General features: G+C 43.2%; 1 protein-coding gene across 1 annotated transcript in view; it reads right to left on the bottom strand.

The window, feature by feature from the left end:
• Nucleotides 1–19,396, bottom strand: part of IKZF1 (IKAROS family zinc finger 1) — a 423,181-nt gene that overhangs the window by 172,108 nt on the left and 231,677 nt on the right.

The following is a 19,396-nucleotide window of genomic DNA, read 5'->3' as shown; positions in this document are numbered from 1 at the left end:
GAACGAGTGGTCAGTCGAGTGAGGTTAGGTAGGAAGCATGCTGGAGTGGGGTCAGGCAACAAGGAAATGGGCAGGTGAATTATCTGGCAAATTTCACCTGATGTCAACTAGTAACAAATATAAAGGTGTAACACACAAAATAGCAACTACAGCAATACTTGGGAACTCTCTCTCTGTTGAACCAACTTTGAAACAAAGCTTTGGCATCTAGAAGATCTCCCAGAATCTTTGAGTCCCAGGTACTTAAAAAAAAAGGAAGGGCAAAAAAGCATATCAGAAATGCTACTCAAGAGGAAACCTGTTTGATCTGGCAAATGCTGCTGAGCTGATGGGCTTGCCATTCCCTCCTGCTCACTGCTTACTTTATTTTTTGTCTATTAGATTGTAAGCTCTTTGAGCAGGGATTGTCTTTCTTCTATGTTTGTGCAGCACTGCGTACGCCTTGTAGCGCTATAGAAATGCTAAATAGTAGTAGTAGTAGTGCTCAGTGGGATGGAAAAGGGACAGAGAAGAACTGAAGATGAAAGACAGGCACAGAGAAATGTACTACAGAATGGAAGATAAGGACCATAAAGACAACTACGTTTGCCCAATTTCATTCTTGCTACAATTGTCATAATTCAATGACATCCACATTTAATTTTAGTTCTTCAAACTAAGGGTCCTTTTTGCCTCTACCATACTTTCTTGACTTGTTATAGTTTTTGCAATTCTCAAAAAATATTTCCTGGATCTCTTTCCTCTGATTTAATCATACCCTAGGGGTGAGTCGCTCTGCAACTAGGCTGCCTCACAATCAGAATGAGTGTCTCCTGGTGCAATCCTGCTACTTCATTCTTCTCTTCCTGCATCTATAATGCCAGCACCACCAACAACTGACACTGGGTATCACGAGGTAAGCACAACCAGTCTTCAAAGCTGAAAATTCTTGCTTAAAGCACCACCATTATTTTAAACTATTTACTGAATACTGTCTCCCCTTAAACCCTCACTTCCTCTGTCTAGATCCCTCTTACTGTATTTCCCATATCTCTGATTTCTGTCCTGTTATTTAAAGGCATTCATTTCCTGTTTCTCATAAATATATTTTCTTCTAAACTGCTTTGCTATATTTACAAGGAAAGATGAATATGTACAATAAACCATTTAGACAGCTCTGGCTGAATTTAAGCAATGACCACCTCCACTAGGAGGCTGTTCCATGCATTCCACCACCACACAAACCTGCATATATGCTAGCATTTTAAGCATTTACCCGTCTAGAATACAGAATTGCCTTGAATAGAAGGTAGTTTCAAATAGCCTATGTAGAACCCCTGTAACACTTTATGGAACCCAGGCAAACGTTTGTGGGAGTAGCCTCTTTTTCTCTGTTGATCACCACTCTCCTTATCCTCCCTGACTCTACCATTTTCCTCCTTTCCCACCATACTTGTAAATCTGGTGCTACTAGACCACTGTTGCAGCTTTTTAGCTCAGTGCTGACTCATGGGTGGCAGACCCATGCAGCTTTCTTCTTCCTGCTGAAGCAAAACCGAGCATGTGCATCAGTGTGGGAAAACGGGGCAGGCAGCATGGTGTCGAATATCACTGCAGGAAGGATTCTGCTGGCAGGGCTTAGGGACCCCCCCCCCCCCCCCCCCCCCACCAGTCCAGATATGTAGGGTTGTGGTATGGGTTCAGAGCGGCGGAAAGGCAGGGAAAAATGTGCTTCCTACTTTGGGCTCAGCCCCCCTCCCCTATCGAGGTCTCATTATACCTCTGATTTGAAAGTATTTTATTTGTATCATTTATTTATATTGGTTTACTCTAATTGACATTATATATAAAATTTTACCTATTGTGAACCACCTTGGGCTTACCATTGAGGAAGGGGATGGACAGACTAAAATGGACTGGAAGAGTTTAAAATGTCTCTTTGATAAGTTAATAAATTGACACTAAACAAGTATCATCACCAGCTGCTGAAAGAAGCCTTTGAAGCTATATAACAGAGAATGACATGAGGACAAGGTTTGTCCCCATCCACACCCTGTCCCTGCAAATTCAAACTCCACTGTATTAAATCCATCATTGTTGATAAAAGACAATTGCTTGCTTTTTGTATGAATGAGATTTTGTACTGTTGTTGGGACAGCATGAGGATAGAGTTTGAGTTTGTGTATACAGGGTAGGGATGGGGACAAATATGTCCTGTGTCATTCTCTACTATGTAGGCCACTAAACAATGCTATTTGAGGGTCATTTTTGTTTTAAACACAGGGCTAAATGGGTAGCCAAACAGCATAGAAAGGAAAACAGGCAGCCCAGCTATACAGTCTAACCTAGCTGAAGCAAGGCAAACAAAGCATAAAATATGGTTAAGTACAACAGCCTAGCTATATAGGGAAATCAAACATAAGCAGCCTAGCTGCACAACTCAATACTAGCAGACACAATGCAAAGCATAAAGTACACAGTAAAGGTAAAGTAAAACAGCCTAGCTGTATGGGGCATCAAACACAAGCAGCCTAGCTGCACATCTCAATACTAGCAGAGCAATGCAAACATATGGCATACAGTAGGGTCATTTTAATTTGCTTACGAAGCTTAAGAAAATGGTAAAAGTTATGACAAATATGAATATAAAAAAAATGCAGACTCATGTATTTTGGGAAGCAGAAACTCAGGGCCTAGTTTCATGTGGGAGAGAACAGCTAGTAGTTGAAATCCAGACCCTCAAGGGTAGCATTCTCAGAAATACCTCCTGTTCCACATACAGGAGGACCCAAGAGGCAGGCAGAGCTCCAGGGTTTCAATTCATAGCTGAGACAACGGTACAAAGTGGAGGGTTTTAGATTTGCTAGCAACTGGACAACAACTCTGGATAAGGGAGAGCCTATTTTGAACAGATTAGATCCCATATAACTGATACAAAGGCAATGCAAAATCTATTGGACCCCTGTCCTGCACAATTGATATAACATGCAGCCAAGAGATATTAAATGGGGTTTGAGACATTGTGAGCATGTTCTTATCTGAAGGATACCCTCTAATAAGTTTTGAAAACTATTCCAGGCAGCTATTATTGATGAAACCCACCCTAGATCCTGCTTTTGTAAAAATTGCACAAGAGTAATAATTTTGTTGTTCTTAGCTAAAGTTATTGAGACTGTGTTTATGATGCAACTTACTATTTTTGTTCAGGATGTAATGGGAGGAATTGCTCTGATGTGGCTTTCCTCCTTTCTTCAAAATTGGGGTTAGTGCATGCAAATCTGTCTCATGAATATTAATTTTAGATATACTGCCTCCACTGTTTGCAGATTTCTCTCATGCATGCTCACTGTAGATATCCTGAAAACCCTACTGGCTGGGGGTTCCCAGGACAGGTTTGGGAACCACTGACATATAAAATTATTAAAAATTCGCAAAGGGCCATTGTGCATCATACCAATTGCTTCACTGGATAATATTCACGTTACACCGACTGATATAGTCCACACTATGGTAGGAAGCAGGGCCGCTTTATCCTTTGGGGAAAAAGGGGGCAACTGGCCCAGGCTCAGCTTAATAGGAGCCCATAAGTAAAAGCAGCCCTGAACACAGGGCCCACTGTGGTCCAGCATCTTCCTTCTTTCCCCTCTTCATCCAGCTACTTCCTGGGGAAAAAGAGGTATAAAAGTGTGAAGCTGCCATCCATAGGCGCCTGGTATAAGAGGCTTGGGGAGGCTAAGCCTCCCCTGCTGCAGCAGGATGGATCAGCTGTTTCTCCCGGGAGTCCCGCTGCTCTGGGGGGTTTAAATTGTTGATTTACCTTCATCCTCGCAGCAGCAGCTGCAGTGAAATCCCGTCTCTAGCCTTGTGTAACCAGTTGTAGAAATTGGTTTATGGTTTAATTTGTTTACCTTACTGCTGGGAGAGCAGGGGGGTTGGCTGGAGGTGTCCTGGGTTGCCAGGGAGATATTTAATGAGGATGACTTCCTACATGAGCAGTTCATACCAAAGAGACTTGCACTGACACCTGAGATTTTAAAAGTGCTAAAAATAAGTTTTAAAAGTATTTGTATTAAATCTAATTGCAGAATTTAGGTGCTAGGAAGTGGGATTGGTATGCTAAGACCTCAAATTTGCTCAAGCCATATGCAAATTAGTCCGTTTTTGGGAGGTTCTCATTTGCATATTTATGGGTAAACATTGTTGGAAATGTTTACAGCCTTAATGTTAGGGCATGGCTCTGATCAAAAACGTGAAGTTTGATCCAAAAACGAAGGGTTTATCTAGTGTTTTTGACTAAAAATTCCCATTAGAGTGTCTGTATGTTAATCTGCATTCAAATAGAGCTCTCTGATTGGATGAGCAGCTCCTGTTAGAAATCTGCCCGGGAACAGAGAGAAGAGAGCAACTGAAGATTTGGACTGAGAGGACATGCAGCTTTGAGCTCCATATGTAAGGATTGATAGATAGAAAGAATTGAAATTATAAAAGAGTGAAAAGCGATTGGTGGAAATTTACAAGTTTGAGGTTTCTCTATTGAGAAAAGGATCTGAATATTTCACTTGTAAGCCTTCCCTTCATTCCCGTCAGTGTCCCGCTGTCTTCTGACGTCATTTCCTCTTTCCGCGAGGGCGGGACACTGACGGAAATGAAGGGAAGGCTTACAAGGCTAGAGACGGGCTTTCACTGCGGCTGCTGCAATGGAGGCAAAGGAGTGAAGAGAATCGCTGGGTGGGTGTGGATGGCTGGAGGGGGGCAGGGGAGAGGAGAGAATCGCTGGGTGGGTGTGGATGGCGGAGGGGGGGCAGGGGAGAGGAGAGGTTCGCTGGGTGGGTATGGATGGCTGGAGGGGGGCAGGGGAGAGGAGAGTTGCTGGACATGGATGAAGGAGAGAGAAGGGAGAGAGAAAAAATGCTAGACATGGATGGAGGGAAGGGAAGAGTGAGGAAGGAGATGAGATGAGGGAAAAGGAAGAGAGAAAAACTGCACATGGATGAAGAAAATAGGCAGAAGCTGGATCCACTGGACAGTCAAGTCTGCGGAGGACCCAGCTTTTACTTACGGATGTAGGACAAGAAATGAAGAAGAAAGGCGGAAAATAAAGAAATAAATGGAAAGGAAGCCCTGGAAACGGAGTAAAGAGGACAGATAGCAGCAGAATCGGATACTGGGTCAGCATGATCAGAAAAACAAAGTCACCAGAGAACAAAGGTAGAAAAGATCATTTTATTTTCATTATAGTGTTTGGAATATGTCCACTTTGAGAATCAGGTGCTCAACATTAAAAGTTTATATTTACTTATTTATGGCATTTTATCCCACATTAAACATGAATTAGGGTGTTTTGTGGCTCTACATGAGAATTGTGATGATATGATCCCTTGTTTCATATTGTTGACGGTCTGCATTTTCCTTATGGGTGGTATATTGGTGTATTAGGTTCTGCCCAGTGTAATATTTATGGTACAGTAAGGTTCTGAGTGTGTTTTTGCACAAAGTTGTGCATAGTGTTTTGCAGTTGAGCGACTGTGGTTAGTATATGCTTTGAGCAACCACTTTATTCTTTGACATATGATACATATCTAATATCTAAATTTAATAAAAGGTATTAATTGTGACTTTTATTTTTATTTATTTTTTTTTTCTGTGTGTTATCAGACAATTATGGATTTAAGCTCCACCCCTGGCCCCACCTCTAACCCCGCCCCCTTTAGCCTCCCCAAACAGTTGGGCCACCGACCGCCTATGCTGCCATCAGTCTGCACTGCTGATGGCTCAGCCAGTTTCACTCCTCAGAAAAGGTGGGATCAGCAATGCAGACTGACTGTACTCCATGAATTTTTGCCACTTTTTTCTCTGGATAGGTAATCAATAGAAATAAAACAAAATAAAACATGGAAAAGAAAATAAGATGATACCTTTTTTATTGAACATAACTTAATACATTTCTTGATTAGCTTTCGAAGGTTGCCCTTCATCAGATCGGAAATAAGCAAATGTTGGTAGATGATAGTATATATAAGTGAAACATCAAAGCATTTCAGTGACAGTCTAATAGGATGGGGGTGGATAGGTGAGAGACAGGAAGAGTTGGGTGGATGAGGGACAGGGAGATATGCATGGAGACAGGAGGGTGACAAAGCAGTACAATTTTATGGTTTATAATGGGCTAGAAAACCCAGATCTTTGTTAAGTCCTGTCTGGTGGGTGTCAAAATATTTAATCATTCTGACTTCAAAGGTCTTACGTTCCTGTATTGTTTTAAAGTTCCCTTTTAGGATTCTTACCATGAAATCACTGGTACAGTGTTCTGGTTTTGTAAAGTGCTGCCCCACAGGCGTGACATCTTTATTGGTACTAGCATTTTTCATATGGTGTCTATGTAAATTAAATCTCTTCTTTAGCAGCTGACTTGTTTCTCCAATGTAGCAGCCTTCGTTGCATTTTTTACACTGAATGATATATACCACATTGGAAGATGAGCCCGTGAAAGATTCCTTAATGTTGAATATTTTTCCTTTGTGAATGACCGTGGGGTCCTCTGAAATGTTTTGGCATAGTTTGCAGCTGGATATATTGTAAGGATGTGTGCCATTCTTTTCGAGTCTGTGTTGGGAGCTTACTTCTAATTAGGTTGTGTTTTAAGTTGGGTGGCTGTCAGAAGGCCAGCACTGGAGGGGATGGGAATATCTCTTTCAGTAATTCATCCTCCTGGAGTAGAGGCTGCAGATCTTTTATGATTTTTCTTAAATTTTACAGCTCTGGGTTGTATGTCACTATAAGGGGGATTCTGTCTGTGGCTTTTTTTTTCTTTATACTGTAGCAGATTTTCTCTGGGTGTTTTGAGGGAGGAGGCAATATTCTTGGAGATTATTTTGGGGTTATAGCCTTTCTGTTCGAAGGATGCAGTCAGGATTTCAAGGTGTCTGTCTCTGTCCCCTGGGTCAGAGCAGATACAGTGGTATCTTGTGGCTTGGCTTTAAATAATGGATCTTTTTGTATGTGAAGGGTGGAAGCTGGAGTTGTGGAGGTAGCTGCATTTGTCTGTGGGTTTCTTGTATATGGATGCTTGTATATAGCCATCGCTGATTGAGAATGTGGTGTCCAAAAAATTGACTTTTTCTGGGGAGTAGTCAATTTTGAATCTGATTGTAGGATGGTATGTATTGAAGGAATTGTAAAATTGTTTCAGAGTTTCTTCCCCCTCAGTCCAAATCATAAAAATGTCATCGATGTACCAGCAGTATTTTAGGGGTTTGGTCTGGTATGTATTCAGAAATGTCTCTTCCAGCTCAGCCATAAAGAGGTTGGCATATTGGGGTGCTGTCCTGGTGCCCATCGCAGTGCCCATTATTTGTAGATAGATATCATTGTTAAAGCGGAAATAGTAGTGAGTTAAAATAAATTTGATTAATTTTGTAATGGTTTCTGGTGAGTATTGATGGTCCAGTGTGGATGTTTTTAGGAGTTTCTCACATGCAGCTGTGTCATCCGCATGGGGAATGTTGCTGTATAGTGATTCTACATCCATCGTGGCCAGAAGGGTACTTGGTGGTAATTGCTTGATATTTTTCAATTTATTCAGAATGTCTGTGGTGTCTTGTATGAAGCTGTTTGTTTTGTGCACGAGAGGTTTCAGAATCCCCTCTATGAGTCCAGATATTTCCTCCCTGAGTGTGCCAATACCCGATATGATTGGTCTGCCAGGGTTTCCAGGTTTGTGGATTTTGGGTAGCATGTAGAATGTGCTCACAGAAGGCTGGTTTGGCATGAGTTTCTTCAAATGTGGCTGTACTTGTTTAGGAAATGTTCTGATCAGGTCTTTTAGCTGCTTTGTATAATCCTATGTGGGATCCTCAGTTAGTTTCCTGTAGTATGTATTGTCTGAGAGCTGTCTGTACCCTTCTTCAATGTATTTTTTTGTGTCTATAATCACTACTGAGCCTCTTTTGTGTGTGGGTTTGATGATAATACGTTGGTTAGTTTGTAGAGTTCTTATGGCCGTTCTGTCTGATGGAGTAAGATTGTACAGAATTTTCTTTTGTTTGCTGGAAAGTTGTGATTTTACCCTATGTCTGAAGCTTTCTATGTAGTTATCCAGCTTGTTGTTTTGTCCATCCTGTGGGGTGAAATAAGTGTTCTTTTGTTTAAAACTGTATTCCGGTCTGTTGGGAGTTCCTTTGTTGTGAAAATGTGCCTTCAGACACAGTTTTCCAAAGAATTCTTCCAGGTCTGAGTATAATCTCCATGTCCCTCATCCATCTGACTCTTCCTATCTCTCACCTATCCACCCCATCCTGTTAGACTGTCATGAAAGGCTTTGATGTTTCACTTATATATACTGTCATCTACCAACATTTGCTTATTTCCGATCTCACGAAGAAGGGCAACCTTCGAAAGATAATCAAGAAATGTATTAAGTTATGTCCAATAAAAAGGTATCATCTTATTTTCTTTTCCATGTTTTATTTTGTTTTATTTCTATTGATTACCTTTAAAAGTGGACTAACACGGCTACCACACCTCTTCCCTGGATAGGAAAGTAAGGTATGCTGCTAGACTGGGAGGGGGGACACCCACAAAAGTTTGCCCAGGGCCCCACAGATAGTTCATGGGACCTTAGTATGTAAGAATGCCAATTTAGACAAGCTAGGCAAGCTCGTGCCTGCACAAGCAGCGTAAAAGCTGGTTAGAATTACCCTTCACACTGCCTGCTGTCTTTGATAAAAATCGCACAGCCAGTGAACAGTAGGATCAAAGCAACTCCAATAGGAGGCAGAAGGAAGGAAAGGCTGCCTGGAAAGTGCAGCGCTCCTCCCCTCCCCCCCCCCCCCCCCCCCCCCCCCCCCCCCCAATTCCCACATGAGAAATGAGCTACCTGCTGCTATTTGAGCCTGCAATCAGTGGGAAAATGTGGGATATAAATGTAATAATAAATTAAATAAATAAATAAATAAATAAATAAAGTGCATACTCTGAACACCACAAGTAAAGGGGTGACTGACATGTTGGAAAGAAAAGGCATTAGATGCTTAAGAAGATGCATGAGGTTGTGAATATTGGGGCAAAGGTGAGAGGAGGACTGAACGGGTGACAAACAGTGATGAAAGTGAGGAGTTGATTGTTGAGGTGGATGGTAAGTAATGAATAAGGGGTGAACGCTAAAGGATTGAGTAGGATGGGGTGCCACAATGGAGATAAGTCAAGAGAGGGAGATGAATTCTACAGTAGGAGACTGGGGGAACTGAAATGAGGATAAATGCTGGGTGGAAGAGTGGGGGGAATGAATTTCAAGAGGGATGTTAGGGGATTTAAGAAAAGGGGTACCATGCAGGGAGTGAACATTGGGTAAGGGTAATGAAATGGAAGTGAATGCATGAATCATTACAAAGTGATGAACGGCAGGGGAACAGAAAGAGGGTATAGAAGAGGGGTGGGCTTCCACAGTGTTCATACTATTAGCCAGGCTAAAAAGTGATGTCCACACATCTACGTGAATGCCCCAGACAATACTCCTGTCAGATCACCCTTGGATCCCATGACATATCCTGAAAACTAGAGTGTCAAGCACACCAAAGATAACATTTATTGAGATTCAAACACACAGACAGACATACTTGCAATCTCTTGAGCCATCCTTTCTTTGAAAAGCATGACAAAAATGCCTTTAAAAATACATCCGTCTTTTTTTTTTTTTTTACAAGCAATATGTTAGACATGAATTGCCAATTTGTTTCTCTCTTTACTGCAGGTTAAACTCTGAAGACCAATGACACACACACACATATACACACACACACACACACACACACACACAAAAGAAAATCAGCCCCATATATGCACATTTCTGCTAGCAATGCGGTGGGGAAGATGCTCCCAGCAATATCCTATATGATCCCAGCAGTGCCAAGTACCTCAGCAGTGCCTAAGATAACTTATCTCCCAAAGGGCAAACCAGCCATGAGAGCTCCACCCAAATGACACTTGCTGAAAAGCAGAAAGTGGGAGCTTGTACAGCTGCAAGCCTGTGCTTGAATTCCAAGCTCTTACCAGTTAGCACAAGGATATCAGTGACAGGGCTGTAAAGAATAAGAAATCCATTGCCTTTAGGGCTTAGTGCTCTGCAGCTTAAAACTGCACAGAATAAACAAATTGTGAACTTTTATGGAGAACCAAAAATTCTATCCCTCAGGTGGCTGCATATATATTTCTGACATGGGTCCCACTGGGAATTTAGAGGGCTCAATATTCAGTGGGATTTACATGGATATGTCCTGCTCACTGGTTCATAGCTGGATTTTCAGTGAAACTTTCCTAGAAAGTGCTGCTGAAAATCCGGGCAAACTGCCTCAGCATTATCCAAGCAGTGCCCGGGCAGTCCATTTGTAGACCCAAGAGTTACTCGATTATTCCCGGATTCTATATAGAGTGCCTAGAGATCCGCTGTAACAACACACGTAACTTATTTGACTTAACAAGTCAATCAGTGTTGTTAACAGCACTTAACAAGCAATAATAGGCACTAATTGGCAATAATTAGAATATACTTGCACAATTCCCTAAGCGTATTCTTTAACACACTGTACCTAAATTTTAATATGCATTGGCAAAAAGGGGCGTGATTATAGGTGGGGAAATGGGCATTTCATGGGCGTGCCCAATTTACGCGTGTTGTTACAGAATATGGCCCTCTGCGCCTAAATCGCGCCAGGATTTACACCACATTTTCGTTGGTATAAATGGAGGTGCATAGTTTTAGGTGTTAGGATATCAACTAAGCATATTCTATATACCGTGTCTAAATGTAGGCACCGGTTATAGAATATTCTTAGGCGGAAATGTTTGCTACGTGGAATTTCTAGGCACCTTATATAGAATCTGGTCCTTAGCAGCAATATTCAGTCTACTAACCCAGGACCTATCCAGTTAATGTTAAGGCAAGAAAAACGATGTCCTAACTTTATTTGAGTAGCTATCCAGGTACCAGTCTGAATGTCACGAGAAGACCGGTATTTAGGTATGGCCCAAAGCTGAATAACCAGGCATCAAAAGCCCATTACAGCCACTGTTTAACACATGCTGACTACATAGGTTGAATATTGTCCCTTTAATATTTGCAATGCAAGAAGGAGCTCTGGTACACTTCTTGCAGATTGTGACAAAGTCTACACTTTAGGAGAGGCAGTGATGATTTTCAGTGTTTCTATCCTGAGGCCAGATGGCAACACCAGACCTTAGATCCAAAGACCCCCATTTCCCACCACCACTGTGTGGATCTCCAATGTCAATTTATTTATTATCTTTCTATTCCGACCCTCTGAACTTGTCCAAAAGGGATCACAGCAAATGAAAGTGCTTTAAAGACAATATAACAAAATACAGACTAATTTAAAAACTGAAATTATAGCACACAATTGAAAAGATCTGAAAACACATCTGTAACATTACTTTAGCAAAAATACCAAATACATAAAATCTGGTAGAGTCACAGAATAATTAACATGGGTGAATAAATTCTCTTTAACTGAGAATAAACCACCATTCTCCCATGCACTCCTGATATTTATTTACCTCTGTTCTTCTCAGAGACAACAGAACACCTTTTTGGTGGAGGGGTCAAGCAAACCAATCTCTGGCCCCACCCTAAACTCTCTAGTTGCTGATACTGTGTTGGGCAAACTAATGGCTGCACCGTGGCTCCTGTATTTTACCCCTTTCCAGTGCCTATGGTTCCTTCCTCTGTGGATTTCTGATGTCGATCTATTCCCTTGGGCCTGCAAATCTTCGGTCCACTTGGTTCTCATTCCCTCCCTCACCCTGCAGACCTTTGACATCTTGTTAGAAACTGGACAATATTCTAGGGAAGGGGGAGCCTATTCTGAAAGGATGGGCTCCACCTTAACCAGGGTGGGACCAGGCTGCAGGCATTAACATTTAAAAAGGAGACAGAGCAGCTTTTAAACTAGAAACTGGGGGAAGGTCCACAGTCACTCAAAAGCACATGGTTCAGAATAAGGTATCACCAAAGATATCACCAAAACAGGGAAGATAGGACATCCCAATAGTGAGGTTAAAAAAAGAGACCATAGTAGATCAGGTGTCCTTAAATAAAAATAAAAATTGGACAAAAGATTGCAAATTAATACCGTCAAGTACTGAACAAGATGTAAATAGGAACAACAAACATAGTTTGAAATGTCTGTATGTGAATGATAGAAGCCTAAGAAATAAGATGGGAGAGTTAGAATATTTTGCACTAAATGAAAAATTAGATATAATAGGCATCTCTGAGACCTGGTGGAAGGAGGATAACCAGTTGGACACTGTCATAACAGGGTACAAATTATATCTTAGCAATAGGGTGGATCGAATTGGTGGAGGTGTAGCACTGTATGTTAAGGAGAGCCTTGAATCAAATAGATTGAAAATTCTGCAGGAAACAAAACACATCTTTGAATCCCTATGGATTGAAATTCCTTATGTAAAGGGGAAAAGGATAGTGATAGGAGTGTACTACCCTTCGCCTGGCCAGGATGAATATTTGACCACTATACAACCTGTATTTGTTATCTACTGACTGGTGAACGCCTTTACGGTATTATGTAAGCCACACTGAGCCTGCAAATAGGTGGGAAAATGTGGGATACAAATGTAACAAATAAATAAATAAATTATTAGTAATATGTAATTTATCTTTAAAATATAGTGTGGTAGAGGAAGATTGGAGGGTGGCCAATGTAACACCAATTTTTTAAAAAGGGTTCAGTGGGAATCCTGGAAATTATAGACCGGTGAGCTTGACATCGGTGCCAGGCAAAATAGTAGAGACTATTATAAAGAACAAAATTACAGAGCATATTCAAAAGCATGGATTAATGAGACAAAGCCAACATGGATTTAGTGAAGGGAAATCTTGCCTCACCAATCTATTACATTTCTTTGAAGGGGTGAACAAACATGCGAATAAAGGTGAGCCGGTTGATATTGTGTATCTGGATTTTCAAAAGGTGTTTGACAAAGTACCTCATGAAAGACTCCAGAGGAAATTGGATAGTCATGGAACAGAAGGTAGTGTCCTATTGTGGATTAAAAACTGCTTAAAAGATAGAAAGCAGAGAGTAGGGTTGAATGGTCAGACGAATGTAGAAATGTTAAAGTAAATTAGGGACGCAAACAAACTGGGCAACACGATAATAATGAGTGATTTCAATTACCCCGATATTGACTGGGTAAATGTAATATCGGGGCATTTTAGGGAGGTAAAATTCCTTGAGGAAATCAAGGACTGCTTTATGGAACAGCTGGTACAGTATCTGACAAGAGAAGGAAAAATTCTACACCTAGTCCTTAGTGGAGCGTATGATCTGGTGCAGGAGGTAATGGTGATGGGGCCACTTGATAACAGCGATCATAATATGATCAGATTTGATATTAGCTTTGGAGTAAGTATACATAGGAAATCCAATATGATAGCATTTAACTTTCAAAAAGAAAACTATGATAAAATGAGAAGCACGGTGAAAATAAAACTTAGAGGAGTAGCTGCGAGGTTCAAAAATTTACATCAGACATGGATGCTGTTCAAAAATACCAACCTGGAAGCCAAGGCCAAATATACTCTGTGTATTAAAAAAGGAGGAAGGAAGACCAACCAGCTTATAATCGAAAGGCCATCTTCCGACACAAATCGGGAGATGGCTGGCGATTTTTTAAAAGTGGCGAAATCGGTATAATCAAAAGCAGCATTTTTTACTGCATTGCTGCTTTCCCGTCGCTTCGGTGGCGAAAGTTCAAGGGGGCGTGTCGGTAGATTAGCGAAGGCGGAACATGGGCGGGCATGGGCGTGGCTACCAGATGGCCGGCTTTCGCCGATAATGGGAAAAAAAAGTGGCGTTAAGCAGTATTTTGTCGGCTTTACTTGGTCCTTTTATTTTCACTACCAAGCCTCAAAAAGGTGCCCCAACTGACCAGATGACCACTGGAAGGAATGGGGGATGACCTCCCCCAGTGGTCACCAATCCCCTTCCAAACTAAAAAAATAAAACTAAAAACCTTTTTTGCCAGCCTGTATGCCAGCCTCAAATGCCGTACCCACCTCCATGACAGCAGAATGTGTTGTATCCTCTGACAGCCTTTCCCTGGTTGTGATGTGGCTCTCAGGTGAGTGTGACACCTTTTCTGTTAGCTGCCCTGCAGAGTCACAGTAGCAATGCATTGTGGTGGGTGTAGGGTACTGGGCTCTACTCCCATGGTGCTTCCCCCCCCCTGCTAACTGGGTCAGAGTGTGCCCTGTTTTGTTTCCTGTTGTAGTCCATGCGGTAGTGGCCATTTTTGTAAGCCACTTTTAGATCCCTTTCCTGTGTTACCCACGTTAGAGAATGTAGTTCTTACCTTGAATGGTGCTGAAAGAGGGCATTGTACACCATTGTGCCAGCTCTCTGACCTACTGCTAATCTTAGTACCAGGGGACTCTTTGCCAGTGGGACACAACCTCTGATCTGCAGTTAACTGTGAGTAAATGTGCTTATTTCAAGAAAGGACTTGTTCAGAGAGATTAGTCTTCAGGTGTGAACTGGTATGCCACAGTTATACAGCAGCAATAAGTCCTAGAGGCTGTATGCAGGTCCCTGGAACAATTTTAGTGGGTGCAGTACATTTGTGGGTAGTGGGTTGGGGGGGGGGGGGTGGGGGGGCTCAGCTCCCAAAGTAAGGGAGCTATGCACATGGGAGCTTTTCTGAAGTCCAGTGCAGTGACCCCTAGGGTGGCTGGTTGGTGTCCTGGCATGTCAGGGGGGGCCAGTGCACTAAAAATGCTGGGTCCTCCCATGGCCAAATGCCTTGAATTTGGCCGAGGTTTGAGATGGCCGACATAACTTTCCATTATTGCTAAAAAACAAACCCGGCCATCTCAAACCCGGCGAACTCCACGGCATTTGGCCGGGCTAAACCGTATTATCGAAAAAAAGAGATGGCCGGCCAGCTGTAGCGCCGCCGCCAAAATAGATCGCCGGCATGGTTAAAAAGTGAGGTGAAGAAAGCTATTAGAGCTAAAACAAAAAACCTTCAGAAAATGGAAGATGGAACCGACTGAAAATAATAAGAAACAGCATAAGGAATGTCAAGTCAAATGCAAAACGCTGATAAGGAAGACAAAGAGAGACTTTGAAAAAAAAGATTGCATTGGAGGCAAAAACACGTGGAGGGGCATAATCGAACGAAAATGTCTATCTCCATGGGCGTTTATCTCCGAGAACGGGTCTGTGAAGGGGCGGACAGAACCGTATTTTTGAAAAAAATAGACGTCCATGTTTTATTCGACAATTTGTGAGTTGGGCGTTTTTGTTTTTCAGCGATAATGGAAAATGAAAGCGCCCAGCTCAAAAACGAACAAATCCAAGGCATTTGTTCGTGGGAGGGGCCAGGATTCGTAGTGCACTGGTCCCCCTCACATGCCAGGACACCAACCGGGCACCCTAGCGGGCACTTTTACAAAAACAAAAAAAAAGGTAAAAGAGCTCCCTGGTGCATAGCACCCTTCCCTTGTGTGTTGAGCCCCCCAAATCCCCCTCAAAACCCACTGCCCACAAGTCTACACCATTACTATAGCCCTAAGGGGTGAAGGGGGGCACCTACATGTGGGTACAGTGGGTTTGGGGGGTTTGGATGACTAAACATTAAGCAGCACAATTGTAACAGGTAGGGGGGATGGGCCTGGGTCCACCTGCTTGAAGTCCACTGCACCCCCTAACAACTGCTCCAGGGACCTGCATACTGCTGCCAGGGAGGTGGGTATGACATTTGAGGGTGAAAATAAAAAGTTGTGAAACATCATTTTTTGTGGTGGGAGGGGGTTAGTGACCACTGGGGGAGTCAGGGGAGGTCATCCCCGACTCCCTCTGGTGGTAATCTGGTCATTTAGGGCACCTTTTGGGGCCTTATTCGTGAAAAAACAGGGTCCAGGAAAAGTGCCCTAAATTCCAGCTACAAATGCATACTTTTTTTCCATTATCGGCGAAAGGCCCATCTCTGTTCGGGTGATAACCATGCCCCAGTCCCACCTTCACCACGCCTCCGACACGCCCCCATCAACTTTGTACGCTTCCGCGATGGAGTGCAGTTAAAAACGTCCAATTTCGGCTTTTGATTATACCGCGTTATTCGTTTTTGTGAGATAAACGTCCATCTCCCGATTTAGGTCGGAACTTGGGCGTTTTTCTCGTTCGATTATAAGCAGGATAGTAAATTTTTTTTAGTTATATTAAAAGCAAGAAGCTGGCAAAGGTATCAGTTGGACCACTAGATGACCGAGGGATAAAAGGGGCAATCAGGGAAGACAAAGCCATAGCGGACAGATTAAATGAATTCTTTGATTCGGTCTTCACCGAGGAAGATTTGGGAGAGATACTGGTGCCAGACATGGTATTCAAAGCTGACAAGTCAGAGAAACTGAGTGAAATCTCTATAAACCTGGAGGATGTACTGGGGCAATTTGAAAACTGAAGAGTTGCAAATCTCCTGGACTGGATGGTATTCATCCCAGAGTACTGATAGAATTGAAAAATGAACTTGCAGAACTACTTACGCATCCAGCTTCTCCTACGCAAGTGCACAACTATGGAATGGACTCCCAAAAGCTGTAAAAAACAATCCACGACCATCTAAACTTCAGAAAATCACTAAAAACCAACCTCTTCAAAAAGGTTTACCCCACCGATCCAAATAACTCCCAACACCCAGCAACACAGCACAACCAATGATCGTAATGGACAATATACAATCTTCATCCCCTTTCGACCTTCAAGATGCCTGACATACACCTACCTCATTCGACCACTATACAACCTGTATTTGTTATCTACCGACTGGTGAACGCCTTTACGGTATTATGTAAGCCACATTGAAACACAAATAGAGAGGGTAATACAGCATACATAGAAAGTATACAAAACAAAACAAGCAACACAAATAGAGAGTGGCATTGAACTATCTCCAAATGCTGGGGCATTGAACTATCTCCAAACACATCTTACTGTGTATCTTCTTGACCCCTGAAGCAGGCACTATTTAGCGCTGAAACACGGCCCGTGTCGGGTCATCAATAAAGAACTTTTATTGTCCCAGTCTTGAAGGCCCAGTGTTGCTTCTTTTGTTTTGTAAGCCACATTGAGCCTAAAAATATGTGGGAAAATGTGGGGTACAAATGTAACAAATAAATAAATAAATTATTAGTAATATGTAATTTATCTTTAAAATATAGCGTGGTAGCATAAGATTGGAGGGTGGCCAATGTAACACCAATTTTTTAAAAGGTTTCAGTGGGAATCTTGGAAATTATAGACCGGTGAGCTTGACATCGGTGCCGGGCAAAATGGTAGAGACTATTATAAAGAACAAAAATTACAGAGCATATTCAATGTGACAAAGCCAACAAAGCCAACATGGATTTAGTGAAGGGAAATCTTGCCTCACCAATCTATTAAATTTCTTTAAAGGGGTGAACAAACATGCAGATAAAGGTGAGCCGGTTGATATTGTGTTTCTGGATTTTCAAAAGGTGTTTGACAAAGTACCTCATGAAAGACTCCAGAGGAAATTGGAGAGTCATGGGAAAGGAGGTAGTGTCCTATTGTGGATTAAAACTGCTTAAAAGATAGAAAGCAGAGATTAGGGTTGAATGGTCAGTATTCTCAATGGAGAAGGGTAGATAGTGGGGTTCCCCAAGGGTCTGTGCTAGGACTGCTGCTTTTAACATATTTATAAATGATCTAGAGGAGGGAGTAACTCAGGGGCGTAGCCACGGGTGGGCCTGGGTGGGCCCAGGCCCACCCATTTCCACCAAGGCCCACCTAAAAATAGTGGATCCGGATCGTCTTTCCCTCCCTCACCCCCACCGCGAGCGTCTAGTTTAAATTAAGAGCTCTCGCTGGCCAGCAGAGATTCAGCGATCAACTCCAGTCCAGAGCCTTCCCTCTGCAAGGATCCGAGCGGTGGCTGAGGACGTGAATCATCTTTTCCCTCCCGCACCCCGCCCCGCCTCGAATCACCTAGTCTAAATTAAGAGTGGCGGACGGCAGCGATTCACAGAGAACCAATCCGGAGCCTTCCCTCTGCAACGATCCGCCTTCTCAGAAACAGGAAGTTGAGACAGAGAGAGCGTATCGCGGCACGCGGCAGAGGGAAGGGGTCTCCATTTGAGAATCACTGTCGGCTGGTGCCCTTAAGCAGCGCAGTGAGAATGAGGGAGGAAAAAGGCCAGAGTAATGTTGACCTGCGGGGCCGGGGCGGGCTGGGAGTGAGTGGCTGTACCTGCAGGGTGGGAGCGGGGCGGGCTGGAAGACAGTGGCTGCACCGCGGCGGCTTCTGGAGGCCAAAGGGAAAGGAGAGAGGTTCAGGACCTGCAAGGGGGGGAGAAGGCTAACTGGCTGGAGGGAAAGGAGAGAGGCTTGGGACCTGCAAGGGTGGTTCTGGACCTGCAAAAGGGGGGAGTAACTGACTGGAGGCAAGGGACAGAGGTGCTGGACTCATGGGGGGGGGGGGCTGGAGGCACGAGAGAGAGGTGCTGGACTTGCAATATGGGGAGGACAATGGAGGGAAGGAAGAGATGTGCTGGACCTACAAAGGGAGAGGCTGGAGGAAAGGAAGTAAGTTGCTGAACCTGCAAGGGGGGGCAGTTTGGAAGGAAGGGAGAGAGGTGCTAGATCGGGGGGGGGGGGGGGGGGGGGGGGCTTGAGGGAAGGAACATAGGTGCTGTACCAGGGGGAGAGATTAGAGGGGAGAAAGATGACAGGTCAAGGGGATGAAGAAAGAGGCAGACACATTTTTAACTCAGAGGAAGAAAGAGCTTTTTAAAAGCTGGAAAGAGAGAAGCTGATTAGGTGGGATTGCAGAAGAGAGAGAGAGACATTGGTGTGGGTGAGGGAGAAAGGGGAAATACAGAAACAGATGTGAGATGCTATATGGGAATGGCAATGCCTGACCGGGTGGGGGGTGGGGAGGAGGAGGAGGAAGAATTTGGGAATAGCGAGGCCATGCTGGACACTGGGAGGGAGGGATATATGGACACAAGGGAGAGATACTAGAGATAGGGGAGAATAAGTACTGGACATGGGAGGGCATAGGGACACAAGGGATGATGCTGGACACAGGGGTAGGGGATAAAAGGGTGATGGATGCAGGAATTTGAACATAGTGGAAATACTGGACAAGGAACCATGGGGACACAGATGGGAGATGGATGGTGGACATGGAGAGAGAAGACATGACAAATAGACAGGAGACTGTGGTGAGTGTGTTAAGACAGAGGAAAGAAGAAACCAGAGACTAGGACCAAGCTGATTTGAAAAATAAAATAGCCAGACAACAAAAGGTAGAAAAATAATTTTATTTTCTATTTAGAATATGTCAGATTTGGAATGTACAT

The sequence above is a fragment of the Microcaecilia unicolor genome, chromosome 1 (genome assembly GCF_901765095.1).
Source record: "Microcaecilia unicolor chromosome 1, aMicUni1.1, whole genome shotgun sequence".
NCBI classification, from domain to species: Eukaryota; Metazoa; Chordata; class Amphibia; order Gymnophiona; family Siphonopidae; genus Microcaecilia; species Microcaecilia unicolor.
The sequence above is the reverse complement of the archived record's forward strand: the minus strand, read 5'-3'. Positions and strand labels throughout refer to the sequence as shown.